Source organism: Solanum stenotomum, chromosome 10 (genome assembly GCF_019186545.1).
Source record: "Solanum stenotomum isolate F172 chromosome 10, ASM1918654v1, whole genome shotgun sequence".
Taxonomy (NCBI): Eukaryota; Viridiplantae; Streptophyta; class Magnoliopsida; order Solanales; family Solanaceae; genus Solanum; species Solanum stenotomum.
Genome location: NC_064291.1, coordinates 26,471,701 through 26,487,383, shown reverse-complemented (window position 1 = coordinate 26,487,383; position 15,683 = coordinate 26,471,701). Strand labels below are relative to the sequence as shown.

Here is a 15,683-nt window from a genome sequence, read left to right as displayed (position 1 = left end):
CTCGTGGGAATCCTCAACCATAGCCCCAGAAAACCTTAGAGGTTAAAGTGTCACGACACAAGGGTACCCCCTTGAAGTAACATGGTGTATAGAACCCCGAAGGACTTCATACAAGTCACTTAGATCTCATAACATAAGAAATAGAACAATAAGAGTAAAACTATAGTCCAAGTCCAAAACATTTTGTTTATAAATGAAAAGCGAAAGTCTAAACTCTTGCCTCATCATAGCCATCTAATACAATAGAATGAAATTGGACCTAGCCCATACATCATGTCCAAAACAAAAAATACATGAAAGAAAGTGAAAACAATAAACTTTGTCCTCGAAGCATAAGTACTCACCAAAGCTCGGGAATAAATCAAATCACCCAGTATCCACGAAACTGAGCACCTTAAATATCGGACCCTATAGTTGGGAAAAATGTAGGCAAGAGTATATGTTAGTACAAAACAATGTACCAAGTATGATAGATATGCATAAAACATTTAAAACATGCTAAAAGGGACATTTAATTTCTTGACATGCAATTGACCAAGCTAAAGAATAATGTGAAAGAGTTTGAAAACATAATCATAAAGCATGGCCAATGAAAGCTAACTTATTCTTTAAAACCTTTGAACACATGTGAGATAATCCTTGAGTAACCTTAGTTCATTATTACTTGTGGGCAATTAGCCTTAACCGACATTGAGACCATGTGAGCTATAACATGATCCCCCGGTATCTCCCACACTGAAAAGGGTTATCCTACTTGCCAAGTTAAGGATCATAAACTTCTAGATTAAGTGGATCGAGTAGCTAATAAACTTATGGGGGCACATAGCTAAGGGATACGGAGATTGCTACTAGAAACCTGACCTCTACTACGAGAGAGCTTCCATCTCAAGACATTGCTTCTAGAAACCCAGCCTTTCACATCATGCTAGTATGTGTACATGAGAAAACCTTTCAATAACACTTCATGCTCATCATCATTGGTACTTTACTCTCAAAGCACCCTTAAAACATTTTCTTGGATTTCATAAGAAAATGCATAAGTCCATAATTCATCTCCTTGAGGTTCAAAACCCATTTTCAATTATCAATTCTTAGAAAACATGGGTTAGATATGGATTTCATCATCAATTCATGTAAAACTAGTAATACATGCTTAATTTCATAAAATTCTTTCTTGAAGATCAAAATTCCATATCATGTAGTTCATAACTTGAAAACATGAGGAGTACATGAGTTATACGGAAAAACATCATAAAACCATAGTAATTCATCAATTCATGCATAGAAGATCATAATTCAATCATTTAAATCAATAATGATAAGAACCCATGATAACTGAAGAAAACTCTAACTCAATTAGGGAATTCTACCTTTTTAAATAGAGGAATTTGGGAACTCCATGGATGAAAGGAATCCATGGATGAAAACTATCATACCTTGACTCCAAATGCTAGCCTTCAATGGAGAAATTGGAACCTTAGCTTGAAACCCTAGGTTGAATCTTTTTCTTTTCTTCAAGTTTCTAGAGAAAGAATTATATGGGAGGAGTTCTAGTTTTCTTTTGTGAATTTGGGAGAATAAAACAAATGGGGTGAATTTGTGGTTTAAAAGACTTATATAGGGGTCCTAAACATAGGCAAAACGACATAGTATAGGAACTAATTAATTAGGAAAAGACCCAACTACCCCTAAAAAATAGCTGCCAGTAGTGAACCACGAGACCCCACTGAAGGATCGTGGTCAGGACGACAGACTGTCCTGCACGGCCGTCGATGATGGTAAAAAACCTAAATTTGGGGCTTCAAACCACGAGCCGCCAACCACGGACCTTGGTCTAACCAATGGTCCATTGGTCAGTCTGTGGTTCTAGACCGTCAAACCTTACCTAAGCAGGCCAACCACGGACCACACGTACAGTTCATGGTCCATTCCACGGGCCGTGGGTGGCTGGCGTCGTTTGGCACCTGTAAAACTGGAAAGCTGCTATTTGGCCTTTTTGAATACAGGGTGTTACAATATCTCCCCCTTGGTATCATTCGTCCTCAAATGAGATTTAAACTGGTTCTTAAAGAGTAGGAGAGGAACTAAAAACCCAAGCTAACAATACAATGCATACAACCGAGGAGGAACTATCGACTCCAAGCTAGGACATTCTCAATACATCATAAGAGGGGTGAAACTAACTCTATCAGCACATCATGCATGCAATGCATAAATCAAGGAGGAAACATCAACTCCAAGTGAACATACTCAATGCATCATAAGGAAGTAGGAACTACATCTATCAACCCAATATGCATGAAATTTCAAAATTACTCATGTTTAAGGAGAAACTGCCTTCTCCAAGCTAAAAGCATGCTCAGCACAATCTCATGGAGCTCATATGTAATCCACTCTCAAAAAACATATCTAAAGCATATTCATCAATTCATCTCATGAAGTCTATAACTAACTCATACTCAATGAATAACAACATGAGGAAAATCAATCATATAAACTCATTTTCTTTCAAAACACAAGTTTTCTTGAACATGCATAACATAAGGAAATCATGGAAATACATATAACACATGACTTCAAAACAAAGGACAAACCAAGAGGAACTCATTACCTCAAGCTAGAATAGGAGTAGAAGGAAAAAGATGAGGATATCGGGACATCATATCAGCCTCGGCCTCCCAAGTATCACCCTCAACTAAATGATTCCTCCATAACACCTTTACAGAAGCTACTTCCTTATTTCTCAAATTCTTGACTTGTCGGTCTAAAATCTCCACTGGAATTTCCTCATATGAGAGACCCTCATAAACTCCCAAACCCTCTAAGGAAACTATGGGTGTCGGATCACCAATACACTTCTTTCACATAGAGACATGGAAAACTGGATGCACCGATTCCAACTCATTTGGCAAATCTAACTCATAGGCAACCTTACCAACACGTCTCAAAATCTGATATAGGCCTACATATCGGGGACTAAGCTTCCCCTTCTTACCAAACCTCATTACACCCTTCATGGGTGAGATTTTCAAGTAAACCCAATCGTTAACATCAAACTCAAGATCCCTCCTTCTCACATCGGCATAAGACCTTTTTCGACTTTGAGCCATTTTCAACCTTTCTCTTATAAGTCAAACATTTTCTATGGCCTCATATACCAATTCGAGACCTATGACGGCAAATTCACCCACCTCAAACCAACCTATGGGAGATCTACACCTTCTACCATATAGGGCCTCAAATGGAGTGATATCAATACTCGAGTGATAGCTATTATTATAGGCGAATGCAATCAATGGAAAATGGTTATTCTAATTACCCTTAAATTCAATCACGCAAGCCCTTAACATATCTTACAAAGTTCGGATAGTACGCTCCGTTTGCCCATCAGTTTGGGGATGAAAGGTCGTGGTAAGCTTAACACGAATACCAAGACCCTTTTGGAATGACTTCCAAAACTGAGAAGTAAATTGGGTACCACGATCGGAAATAATGGACAAAGACACTCCATCCAACCTTACAATCTCTCTCAAGTACATCTTGGCATAATCCTCCGCCGAATAGGAAATCTTGATGGGAAAAAAATGAGCCGATTTCGTCATCCGATCTACTATAACCCTAATAGAGTCATGTTATCGCTAGGTGCGAGGCAAACTGTTGCTCCCCTATATACACGCACGTGTACGTGGTCCCTCAAGTAATATAGGTTCGTAAAGAAATGAGTTATCGTTCCCAAGAGACTTATGATCAATTTATATTTACCACTCAATTCTACAACAAAATTAAAATTAACTATTTTAAGAAATGGTGATGATTATTAACTACTACTACGAATTATGCAATAAATAAAAGTAACTAATTGTGAACGACTTAAGATGATGTTTCAAGCAAGTAAAAAACAATTCCAAGGATGCAGCATGCAATGAATCTCATGTATCATATTCTTGGCTTAGAACTAATTTTAGTTGTCAAGTTACTCATTTACAAGGTTAATTGTATGAGTCGGGTCTCTCGACCTCTAGTCGCCTACTCCAACTAGCTGTCTAACTACATCGTTGAGTGGGGATAAAAAGGCCTAACTGGCGAGCATTTATATTTCATCATATTTTGTAACCAATTAAGTTGTTCGTCCGGGCATCACTCCTAAACACAAATCACCTCAACTCAATGGATGATCGATCTCTCTATATTCTCTAGTCTATTTAACCCCTCTTCTCTCAATTTTAAGATTAGACAATAGATTTATCTTATGGCGATCAAGAACAAAATACTAAAACAAGAATATAAAAGTAACTTATAATGACAACCAAGAATCATAAACCTTAAATATTAAACATTTGATTCGTAGCTTCAGCCTAGAACTAGGGCGTTTAGCCACTCATGCTATTAGAAAACCATAAAATACAATTATTTATGCGATTTTCGGAAAATAGAAGAGTTAGAAAGGTAAAACCTATTACAACTGATTGAACTTGCTCACATACTCCCAAAATAATGTCGAACTCCCTACAAATTAGCCCTAGGGGTCTATTTATAAGAGTTGGGAAAATTAGAGTGGAATTCTACTTCACTTAGGAATCCTATTTAATACAATTTTCGCTGAAAAAGTCAGAATTCCCTTGGGGTATCGCGCCAGGAAGTAGTGCCTGAAGTTAGGCTCCTAGCGCATAGCGCCCATCAGCGCGCCTCACAAAGGGCTCTGAAATTTGGCCATTGGCGCCTAGCAGTGCGCCCAGCGAGCCTCTCTGAAGTTTCACCAGTGGCGCGCCACACCAAGGTGATTTTTTTTCTTAGCTATTTTTTTCTCTTCTTTGCTCCTTTTTAACCGAATCAACTATAGCTTCCTTGACAATTCCTGAAACAACTAATCACATGTGTTATTCTACAATCATTGCAAGTTCAATAAAATCAAGCAAATAGACTCACGATCATTCTTTAATTCAATAAAAACGTGGGCAAATCTCGACAACGTAGGCATATTAATACGCCTAAGATCATCACCCCACACTTAAACCTTTGTTTGTCCTCAAAACAATCCCTAGACTATCAACTCTTTTTCATATCCCTTGGAGCACACTGCCTCACCCTTCACGAGTGGGACTACGGACCGTGGTCCTCACCACGGCTCGTGAAATGGGATCGTGGTCTTGCCTGGGCCATGATAGAATGGCCCCCCAAACTCCTAGCTATTGCCTCAACTTCCACGGCCATCACCACGGCTCGTGGTCATGACCACGACTCGTGGGAGGCCTCGTGGAGTTGCCTTGGCCAAAGAAGAGAAGTCCCCAAGTGACCAAGCTAATGTCTCACCTTCACGAAAGGGACCACGGCTCATGGAGCCTTTCGTGGTAATGCCTTGGGTACGTGAGCCTTATTCCTCATTGGTAGAGCTACTGCCCCAAACTTCACGAGGGGGACCATGGATCGTGGTCCTCACCACGACTCGTGAAAGGGCTCGTTAAGCCTTACGAGGTTTATTAAGTGAGGGTCAATTAAGTCTTTTCCTATTTAGGTCCAATTAAAGTGAGGTTGTTTTGGGTATTTTTATGGGTACTATATAAGTTGTTTTTAAGTCAAATTCGCCCAATTAAAGTCATTAATTCACAACACCCAAATAATTCCCAAAATCCTCTCCCTCACAATATTTCTCTCACTAGAAATCCTCTATTCAAGAAGACCAAGAACTTGAAGGCAAGGGCTCAAGAATCCATCTTCTCAACTCCAATTCATGGGAAAATCTTCAATCAAGGTATGGGGGTCTTGATTCATGGAAAGCTTTCTTCCATGAAGCCCTAAAACTCTCTATTTCAAATTACCAGGTTCTTCAAAATCTAGGGTTTTCAATCTATAACATGGGTTCTTCCTAAAAATGATTTCAATAAGTTAATTGACTATTATTATGATTGAATTGTTGTTTATTGATGATTTTATGAGAAAATTCACCATGAACCCATGAATTTTCCCATGACCCAATTTCATGAATTGTGATGGGCGTATTGATGCAAGATGAATACTATGAATTGTGTCTATGCTATTTTACTTATTAGAATCATGTTATTATTCATGCCTATTGTAGTATTTCTAGGTGTGATTGTGAGACAGGATTCATAACCCTTGAAGGGTAGATTTTGAGGGTTGGTACATGTTGATGAAAATTGTGTATGAACTTATGATTTACTTAGAAAGTGAAGATCCTATGAATATTGTGTAAATTGTGGTATTGTTGAAAGGTAATTCTCCCCTTACCCTTAGTCTTGAATATGTATTAATTGTCTAGGATGATGATAATGTTGTTGTGTTGATTGAAAGGCTATTCTCATGAAACACTATGAACATAATGTGAAAGGTTTACTCACATATTGATGATTCTAAGGTTGAAAGTCCATTCTCACCTAATTGAATCCATGAGTTATTCTATTGGTTGTGTTGAATGAAGGGTAAAGATATTTCTTCACACATGTAAATGCAATTCAAGACTAATTATGTATTATTTGAGAAATAATGCTTAGCACCGAACGGATATGGACAATGAGGTAAAGGCCCTCCCATCAATACAATAGACTGGGTTTCTAAACTTAACCTCATGAGATGGAAGTTCCTCCTCCAATATAATAGGTCAGGTTTCTAGAAGAAATCTCCCTATCCCGTAACTATGTGCCCACATAGGTCTTTAGCTAGTGTATCCACCTAAAAGCTATACATTTAGTTCTACCTTAGGCAAGTAGGACACCTTCTTTCAGTGTGGGGTTACACGATACCAGATTCCATGTACCTCACATGGTCTATGTAGGTTATGGCTATTTTCCCTCTATGACAAGATTATGAATATGACACGAACTATACCTATGACTTCTTAATGAGATTTACTTAGTAGAAGTAGGGCTATGTGACTTCACTTTTACATTGCAGAAGTAGACTTGGCAAGGGGTTATGGGGTGGTTTCTAATGCTATGAAAATGTATGAATGTATGCAAGTATGTTGAATGGGTTGTTGCTATTGAATGACTTTCCTTATGGTCAAGCTAATGTACATGACTATTTCCTTATCCATGACTATTGACTATGATGAGGTCTAAAGGTTTATATGTATGACTAAGATGGCCTCAAAGAGGTACTTAGTATGGTTGGTATTATGGGATGCCAACTATACTTTGCACAAGTATACCTTAGGGTTACTAAGGTAATGGATCTACTATGTAATGAGGATTTATATGATAAATATGCTATGACCTGTCTTTTACCTTGGAAGTGCCTGATGATTCTTAAACTTGGCAAATGCATTCTTTTCAAGTAAATTGTCCCTTTTAGAATGTTTTAAGGATTTTTATTGCATCGCTTCCATACTTGGTACATAATTGTTCTAACCCCTATTTCTTCTACATTTTCTCCAAAGTGTAGGTTCCGGGCATTGACGTGTTTTCTTCCTTGACTAAGGCTTGGATTGCTTATCTCCAAGACTTGTGGTGAGTCCTCATGGTTCGAGGACAAGAGTCTACTATTCTAGTTACTTTCATATTGTTCTATTTTAAAACTTATTGATTGTAAAAGGCTGTGACCCTATTGACATTTGTTGTAATAGATGGATTATGAGACAAGGTCTAGACTTTGCTTTTGATTTTTATGAAAAAGACTTTGATTTTTAAATTTTAAATTCCACATCATTTCTATGAGACCTGTTCGGGGTTAAGTACGCCGTGTTACATCTAGGGGGTACCCCTGGGTCGTGACAGTTATGACCGAAGATCCCTTAGAAAGAGTGATAGTGGGCCATGAGGTAGATGGAGATATTGAGGCTCAAGAGATAGAGACATGTTTGAATCTAGCATTCGTGGATAGCCACAAGCGTAGTGGAGCCATTAGATTGTAAGTTAGGGCCTCCACCCAAACCCTCAATCGAAGAAGCTCTTAAGTTGGAATTGAAAACTCTGTCTGCTCACCTAAGGTATGCATTGGGTACTAATGAAATTTTTCCTGTTATACTTTCTGCAGAGTTGTCTGAAATACAGGTTGATACGGCATTAATGGTCCTCAAGCGGAGAAAGAAAGTTATTGGATGGCAGATGGATGATATTCATAGGATTAGTCTGGCGTTATGTATGCACATAATCTACATAGAAGTGGATCACAAACCAAGTGCACAACATCAACGTAGGCTAAATCCTTTTATGAAAGTAGTGGTGAGAAAGGAAGTGATAAAGTGGCTAGATGTTGGAATTGTGTACCCGATTTTTGATAGTAAGTGGGTAAGTCTTGTGCAGTGTGTTCCCAAGAAGAGAGGTATGAAAATGGTAAGGAACGAGAAAAATGAGTTGATTCCTACTAGAACGGTGACATGATAGAGAAATTGTATGGATTACCGGAAACTAAATGAGGCCACTCAAAAAGATCACTACCCGATTCTCTTCATTGATCAGATACTTGACTGACTAGCAGGGCAGGAGTACTATTGTTTCTTAGATGGGTATATCGGATACAACCAGATTTTAATTGCACCCGAGGATCAGGAAAAGACCATGTTCACTTGTCCTTATGGTACCTATGCTTTAAAACGCATGCCATTCAGACTTTGTAATGCACCGATGACTTTTCAAAGGTGTATGATGGCCATTTTTCATGACATGGTGGAAGACTTTGTAGAGGTGTTCATGGATGATTTCTCCGTCTTCGGGAAGTCTTTTGAGGTATGCCTTCAGAATCTTGATAAAGTACTCGCTACGTGTGAATACACTAACTTAGTGCGAAATTGGGAAAAGTGTCAATTTTTGGTTAGAGAGGGGATAGTGTTGGATCATAAGGTGTTGAAGTTGGGATTAAAGGTTGATAAACCCAAGGTAAAAGTTATTGAAAAATTGTCCCTCCCATTTTTATAAAAGGGGTGCGAAATTTCCTTGGTCATGCAAGTTTTTACCAGAGATTCATCAAGGACTTTTCCAAGATTGCAAGATCCATGTGCAGTCTTTTGGAGAATGAGGTGAAATTTGATTTTGATGAGATGTGTTTGAAAGCTTTTGAGATGTTGAAGAGGAACATGATTGAGGCTCCCATCTTAATTTCTCCTAATTGGGAATTACCATTTGAACTCATGTGTGATGCAAGCGACGTAGCAGTGGGTGCAGTGTTGGGATAAATAAAAGATAAGGTGTTCCACTCTATCTATTATGCAAGCAAGACCCTGGATTCTGCACAAACTAATTACACAGTGACTTAGAAGGAGATGTTAGCTCTAGTGTTCGCCTTCGACAAGTTCAGATCATATTTGGTAGGTACTAAGGTGATTGTTTTTACTGACCATGTAGCTATTAGGTACCTATTCAACAAGAAGGATGCTAAACCAAGGCTGATTCGGTGGATATTTCTTCTCCAAGAATTTGACCTTGAGATTAAGGATAGAAAAGGTACTGAAAATCAAATAGTTGTTCACTTGTCTAGGTTGGAGGATCTTTCCCATGTGTATGAGGGTGAACAAATTCGGGAAGAATTTCCAGATGAACAGCTGATGGCACTAGACATCTCTCAGGTGCCTTGGTATGCGGACATTATGAATCTGATAGTGAGTGGAGATTACCCTCCGGGTGCAACAACCCAACAAAAGAAAAAAGCTCAATCATGATGCAAAGTTCTATATCTGGGATAAACCATTCTTATTCAAGCAAGGTGTGGATCGGGTGGTGAGAAGATGCATTCCAGAGTATGAGGTTCAAAAAGTCTTCAAAAGTTGTCATGCTTGCCATATGGAGGACACCATAGAGGAGAGCGCACGACGCATAAGGTACTACAGTCTGGTTTCTTTTGGCCCTCGTTATTTAAAGATTTTATTGCTTTTGTGAAGGGTTGTGATAAATGCCAAAGGTTGGGCACTATTTCAAGAAGACATGAGATGCCGCTAAGTAACATGCTGGAGGTGGAAATTTTTTATGTGTGGGGTATTGACTTTATGGGTCCCTTCCCGCCATCTAGTGGAAACCAATACATCCTTGATGCTGTTAATTATGTGAGTGCATGGGTTGAGGCAGTTGCTCTTCCTCCGAATGACTCAAGGGTTGTGATCAAGTTCATCAAGAAGAATATTTTCACTCGCTTTGGCACTCCAAGGGCAATCATAAGTGATGGAGGTAAGCATTTCATTAACCATCTAGTAAAAAATCTTCTTGCTAAGTATGGTATTTGTCATAAGGTTGCTATAGCTTACCATTCTCAAACGAGTGGCCAAGTGGAATTTTCGAATAAATAGGTGAAACAAATTTTGCAGAAAATGGTGAATGCGCAGAGGAAGGATTGGCCCTGGTCCTTAGTGGACAATGTGAACCTCAAGCTTATTGGGGGTGGCTAGTTCAGAGTATGCTCGAAACATTGGCCCTGGTCCTATCAAGGATATTGTGCACCTCAATTGAGGGTGGCTAGTGCTAAGGCATATATATATATATATATATATAGGAACTAATGGGCAAAGATGGAGCAACAAATGGGAAAATATTAATGAAGTGTGTACTAAGAAGAAAGAAAAGCTAAGGAGGATGTTTGTTGGCAAAGCAATGACAGGTGCATTAGGGAGGTGTAGTCACTAAAATGAGTCCTAAATATTACCTCCCTTACCCTAAGCCGACATAACAACCAAGTAGAACTCCTCTTTATTCCTTGAGATATATAATGTGAAAGTGAAAATACATTATGGGCAACCTTATGGCATGTTAAGAGAAGTAAGAACTTCATTTGTGAGAGTGAGTTGATTGTTTGAAAAATAGGCCTTGTTCATAATATGATTGCTTGAGTGAAAGACTATACTAAACACAACTGAGCGAGGGCAGTCATGGCATATGTTCGGATTATCTAATTGTTGTGTTTGTATAAGTTTGCGTTAGCACAGAAAAATAGTAAAAGAGTCATTCTTTGTTCATATATATTGTAACTTGGTGTAAAAGTTTTGAAATGTTGCATCCATTGTGAACTATAAGATCATGATTAAAAATGTTTGGTTGATTTTAAGGTGGGGGCAGCCTTGGCCTTTGGCTTTGGCTTGGCTACTTTTTCCTTGGCACTTGCTTCTTGGACTTGACTCCTATAACCCTTATTCAAGAAGTTTACCCTCACGTTTAAGCTCTAGTTTATCCTACCATTTTCTGGAGTGTTACATTATCTCCTCCTTGAGAGCATTCGTCCTCGAATGACGATTTAGACACCTTACAGAATTAAAAGACTCAAGACTAGTAGCCCATCATGCATGCAATCATCAAAATAATGCACAATTTAAAGGAGGAACCATCAATTCCATCTCAAGACACAATCAATGCAACACAAGGAAGTAGGAACTACATCCACAACCCATTATGCACAAAACTCATCATTTCACATAAGCATAGGAGGAACTACCTTCTCCAACTAAAATAAGCTTAACACAACTTTATGGAGCCAATATGCCATATCATCACATGTATAGCAAAACATGTTCATCAAATCATATCATGAAGTCAAATATGCAATCATCATACTACAATGCACAACAACATGAGGAACATTTAAATCATGAAAACTTATTTTATGCTAAACATAACTTCTCACAAGGACATGCACACCATAAGGAAATCAAAAAGAACACATAAAGCACACATGACTCCCAAAACACCAAACTCAAGAGAACTACTTACTCAGGCTTGGATAGGACTAGAAGGAAAAAGATGAGGATAGCGAGACTTCATATTAGCCTCGGCCTCCCATGTAGCACCCTCAACTAATTGATTCCTTCATAGAACCTTCACAGAAGCTATTTCCTTATTCCTCAACTTTTTAACTTGTCGGTCCAATATTTCTACCGGAATATCTTCATACAAAATACTCTCATCAACTCCCAAACCTTCTAAAGGGATGTTGAATACCGGGTCACCAATGCATTTCTTAAGCATAGAAACATGAGATACTGGGTGAACCAGAGCTAACTCATTCGGCAAGTCTAACTCATAGGCCACTTTCCCAATATTCTTCAAGATTTGATAAGGGCCCACATACAGGGGACTAAGTTTCCCCTTCTTTCCAAACCTCATCACACATTTCATAGGTGAGATTTTCAAGTAGACCCAATGTTGACTTCAAATTCTAGGTCCCTCCTTCTAACATCGGCATAAGACTTTTGCCAACTTTGGGCTGTCTTCAACCTCTCTCTAATGAGTTGAACTTTTTCAATGGCCTCATAAACTAATTCGGGACCAAGTAGAGCAACTTCACCTACCTCAAACCACCCAATCGGAGATCTATACCTCTTCCCATACAATGCTTCAAATGGTGCCATGGCAATACTTGAGTGGTAACTATTATTGTAGGCAAACTCAATCAATGGAAGATGGTCATCCTAACAACCCTTGAAGTCCATCACACATGCCCTCAACATATCTTCTAAGGTTTGGATGGTACGTTCCGCTAGACCATCGGTTTGGGGATGAAAGGTTGTGCTAAGCTTAACCTTAGTACCAAGCCTTTTTTTGGAATGTCTTCCAAAAGTGTGAAGTAAATTGAGTACCTCGATCTGAAATGATAGATAAAAGAACCCCATGCAACTTCACTATCTCCTTGATGTGCAACTTGGAATAGTCTTTTGCCGAAAATGAAACCTTGACAGGAATAAAGTGGGCGGACTTTGTCATTCTATCAACAATAACCCAAATAGAATCATGTTGCCTTCGAGTACGAGGCAACCCCACAACAAAGTCCATGTTCACATCCTCCCACTTCCAAGTGGGAATATCTATATCTTGGGGCAAGCCTCCAGGTCTTAGGTGTTCGTCCTTAACTTGTTGACAATTTAGAAATTTGGCTACAAAACCCGCTATATCCTTCTTCATACCATTCCACCAATAGACTTCCCATAGGTCACGATATATCTCGGTGACTCTCGGATGAATAGAATACCGCGAACCATGATCTTCATCTAAAATTTTCCCTCTCAAGCCACCAACATCCGGAAAACATAATCGACCTTGGTACCTAAGAACCCCATCTCCCCCTTGGGAGAAAGCCTCAATGGACTTGTTAAGTACTGACTCTCTCAATTAAACTAGAATAGGATCAAGGTCTTGCTTTGCCTTAACATCTATTACAAAGGATGATTCGGAATCATTGCGAACCATGACACCACCTTTGGTGGAATCCACTAGTTGGACACCTAACCGGGCCAACATATGGACATCACGAACTAACTCCTTCTTCTCATCTTCTACATGTGCCACACTACCCATGGGAAATCGACTTAGGGCATCTTCAACTACATTGGCTTTGCCGGGGTGGTAAAGGACACTAATGTCATAATCCTTCAAAAGTTCTAACCACCTTCTTTGTCAGAGGTTCAAGTATTTTTCGCTAAACGCATATTGGAGACTCTTGTGGTCGGTGAACACATCAACATGCACCCCATATAGATAATGTCTCCATATTTTCAAAGTAAATACTACCGTCACCAACTCGAGATCATGAGTCGGATAGTTCTTCTCATGTATCTTGAGTTGCCTTGAAGCATAGACAATTACTTTCCTATGTTGCATAAGGAGACATCCCAAATCCACTCTAGAAGCGTCGCAATATACCACAAAACCATCGGTACCCTCCGGCAAGGTCAACACCGCAGCGGAGGTAAGTCTATCTTTCAATTCTTGGAAGCTTTTCTCACAAGCTTCTGACCACACAAATTTAGCCTTCTTTTGAGTTAGGGCCATCAAAGGAGAAGCAATAGAGGAGAACCCCTCAACGAACCTCCTATAGTAGCCGACCAAACCCAAAAAGCTTCTAATATTGGTTGGTGATAGAGGTCTAGGCCAACTCTTGATCGAGTTCGTCTTCTTTGGATTTACTTATATACCCTTGCTTGACATAATGTGACCTAGGAATGCCACGGACCTTAGCCAAAACTCGCATTTACTAAACTTTGTGAATAATTGATGATCCTTGAGGATTTGCAACACAACTCTCAAATGGTCCGTATGGTCATTCTCATTTCTAGAATAGATCAAAATGTCATCTATGAACACTATCACAAACATGTCAAGATATTTCTGGAAAACCCTATTCATAAGGTCCATAAATGCCGTCGGGGAATTTGTTAGGCCAAATGACATCACAAGGAACTCATAGTGCCCATACCTAGTTCGGAAAGTCGTCTTGGGAATGTCAACCCCTCTCACCCTTAGTTGGTGATATCCCGAACGAAGGTCAATTTTGGAAAAGTAGCTAACCCCTTGAAGTTGATCAAATAAGTCATCAATTCTAAGAAGTGGATACTTGTTCTTAATGGTCACCTTGTTCAATTGCCGATAATCAATACACATTCTAAGAGTTCCATCCTTCTTCCTAAAGCAAAATATCAGAGAACCCCATGGAGAGATGCTTGGTTGAATAAAACCATTGTCAAGCAAATCCTTTAGTTGTTCTTTCAACTCTTTCAACTCCGCCGGAAACATTCTATAATGAGGAATAGAGATAGGTTGCGTATCCAGGATAAGGTCAATACCAAAATCTATTTCCCGTTAGGGAGAAATTCTGGGAAAATATCGAGAAAAACTTCTAGAAACTCATTCACTACCGGAACTGACTCTAGAGAAGGGGTTTCAGATTCAACATCCTTCACCCTAACAAGATGGTAAATGCACCCTTTGGAGATCATTTTCCTAGCTTTAAGACAAGAAACAAATTGACCTCTAGGTATAGAATTTCCCCCTTTCCACTCTAAAATAGGTTCATTTGGAAATTGGAATTTAACCACGTGGGTTTTACAATCAATAGAATCATATCATGCATGCAACCAATCCAAACCAAGAATCACATCAAAATCTAACATGTCAAGTTCTACCAAGTCAACAAGGGTAAGTCTATGGGACAAGGAAATGGGACATCTTCTATACACCCTCTTAGCCTCCACGGAGTCACCAACCGGGGTAGAAATTGAAAAAGGTTCTAATAAATCTTCTGGAGGAACATCAAACCTCATTGACACCAAAGGCGTCATAAAAGATAAGGTGGCACCGGGATCCATTAACGCATAAACATCAATAAGGAAAACTTGCAACGTACCGGTGACCACATCCGGGGAGCTCTCTTGGTCACCTCTAGCTTGAAGAGCATAAAAGTGGTTCTTCTTGGGAGCATCAGAATTGGAACCGCTTGGAGGGGTTTGTTTATCTTCTCTCCCCTAGATTGTACGTGTTGGACAATCTTTTAATTGATGCCCACTCTTAGCACAATCATAGCACACACCCATACCGGCAAGACATTTACTATCATGATTTTTGCCACACTTGGAACAAGTAGGGCTCTCCATGGAAGATCCACCACTATTGCCTCCTTGAGGCTTAAGGTTAGACACCCTACCTTGTTTTACCCCTTGGATCACTAGATGAGCTTTGGTTGGAAAACTTTCCGTTGAACCTTGGTCTACCTTGACCCTCAAATTTACCCTTGGAAGAATTTCTGTCATCGGTCCTTGTCTTCTTTAATTCCCTATTCTTTTCTTGGAGTTTTTGATCCTTCATTTGCTTAGCATAGACCATAAGTCAGGATACATCCATGTCATCATGAAGCATAGTCATACGGCATTCTTTCCTCAGCAAGCTAGACACACCTGTCACAAACCTATTCATTTCATCCCTAGGATCCGCCACCATAGACGGAGCATATTTGGACAATTCGGTAAGCTAAGAGAATATTCT

The 15,683-nt window shown here is 39.3% G+C and overlaps 1 protein-coding gene across 5 annotated transcripts in view; it reads left to right on the top strand.

Annotated features, from left to right (window-relative positions):
- The window catches only part of LOC125878283 (aspartate aminotransferase, chloroplastic), a 936,263-nt gene that overhangs the window by 898,660 nt on the left and 21,920 nt on the right, over window positions 1-15,683 (top strand). The gene's annotated exons all lie outside the window — the stretch shown is intronic.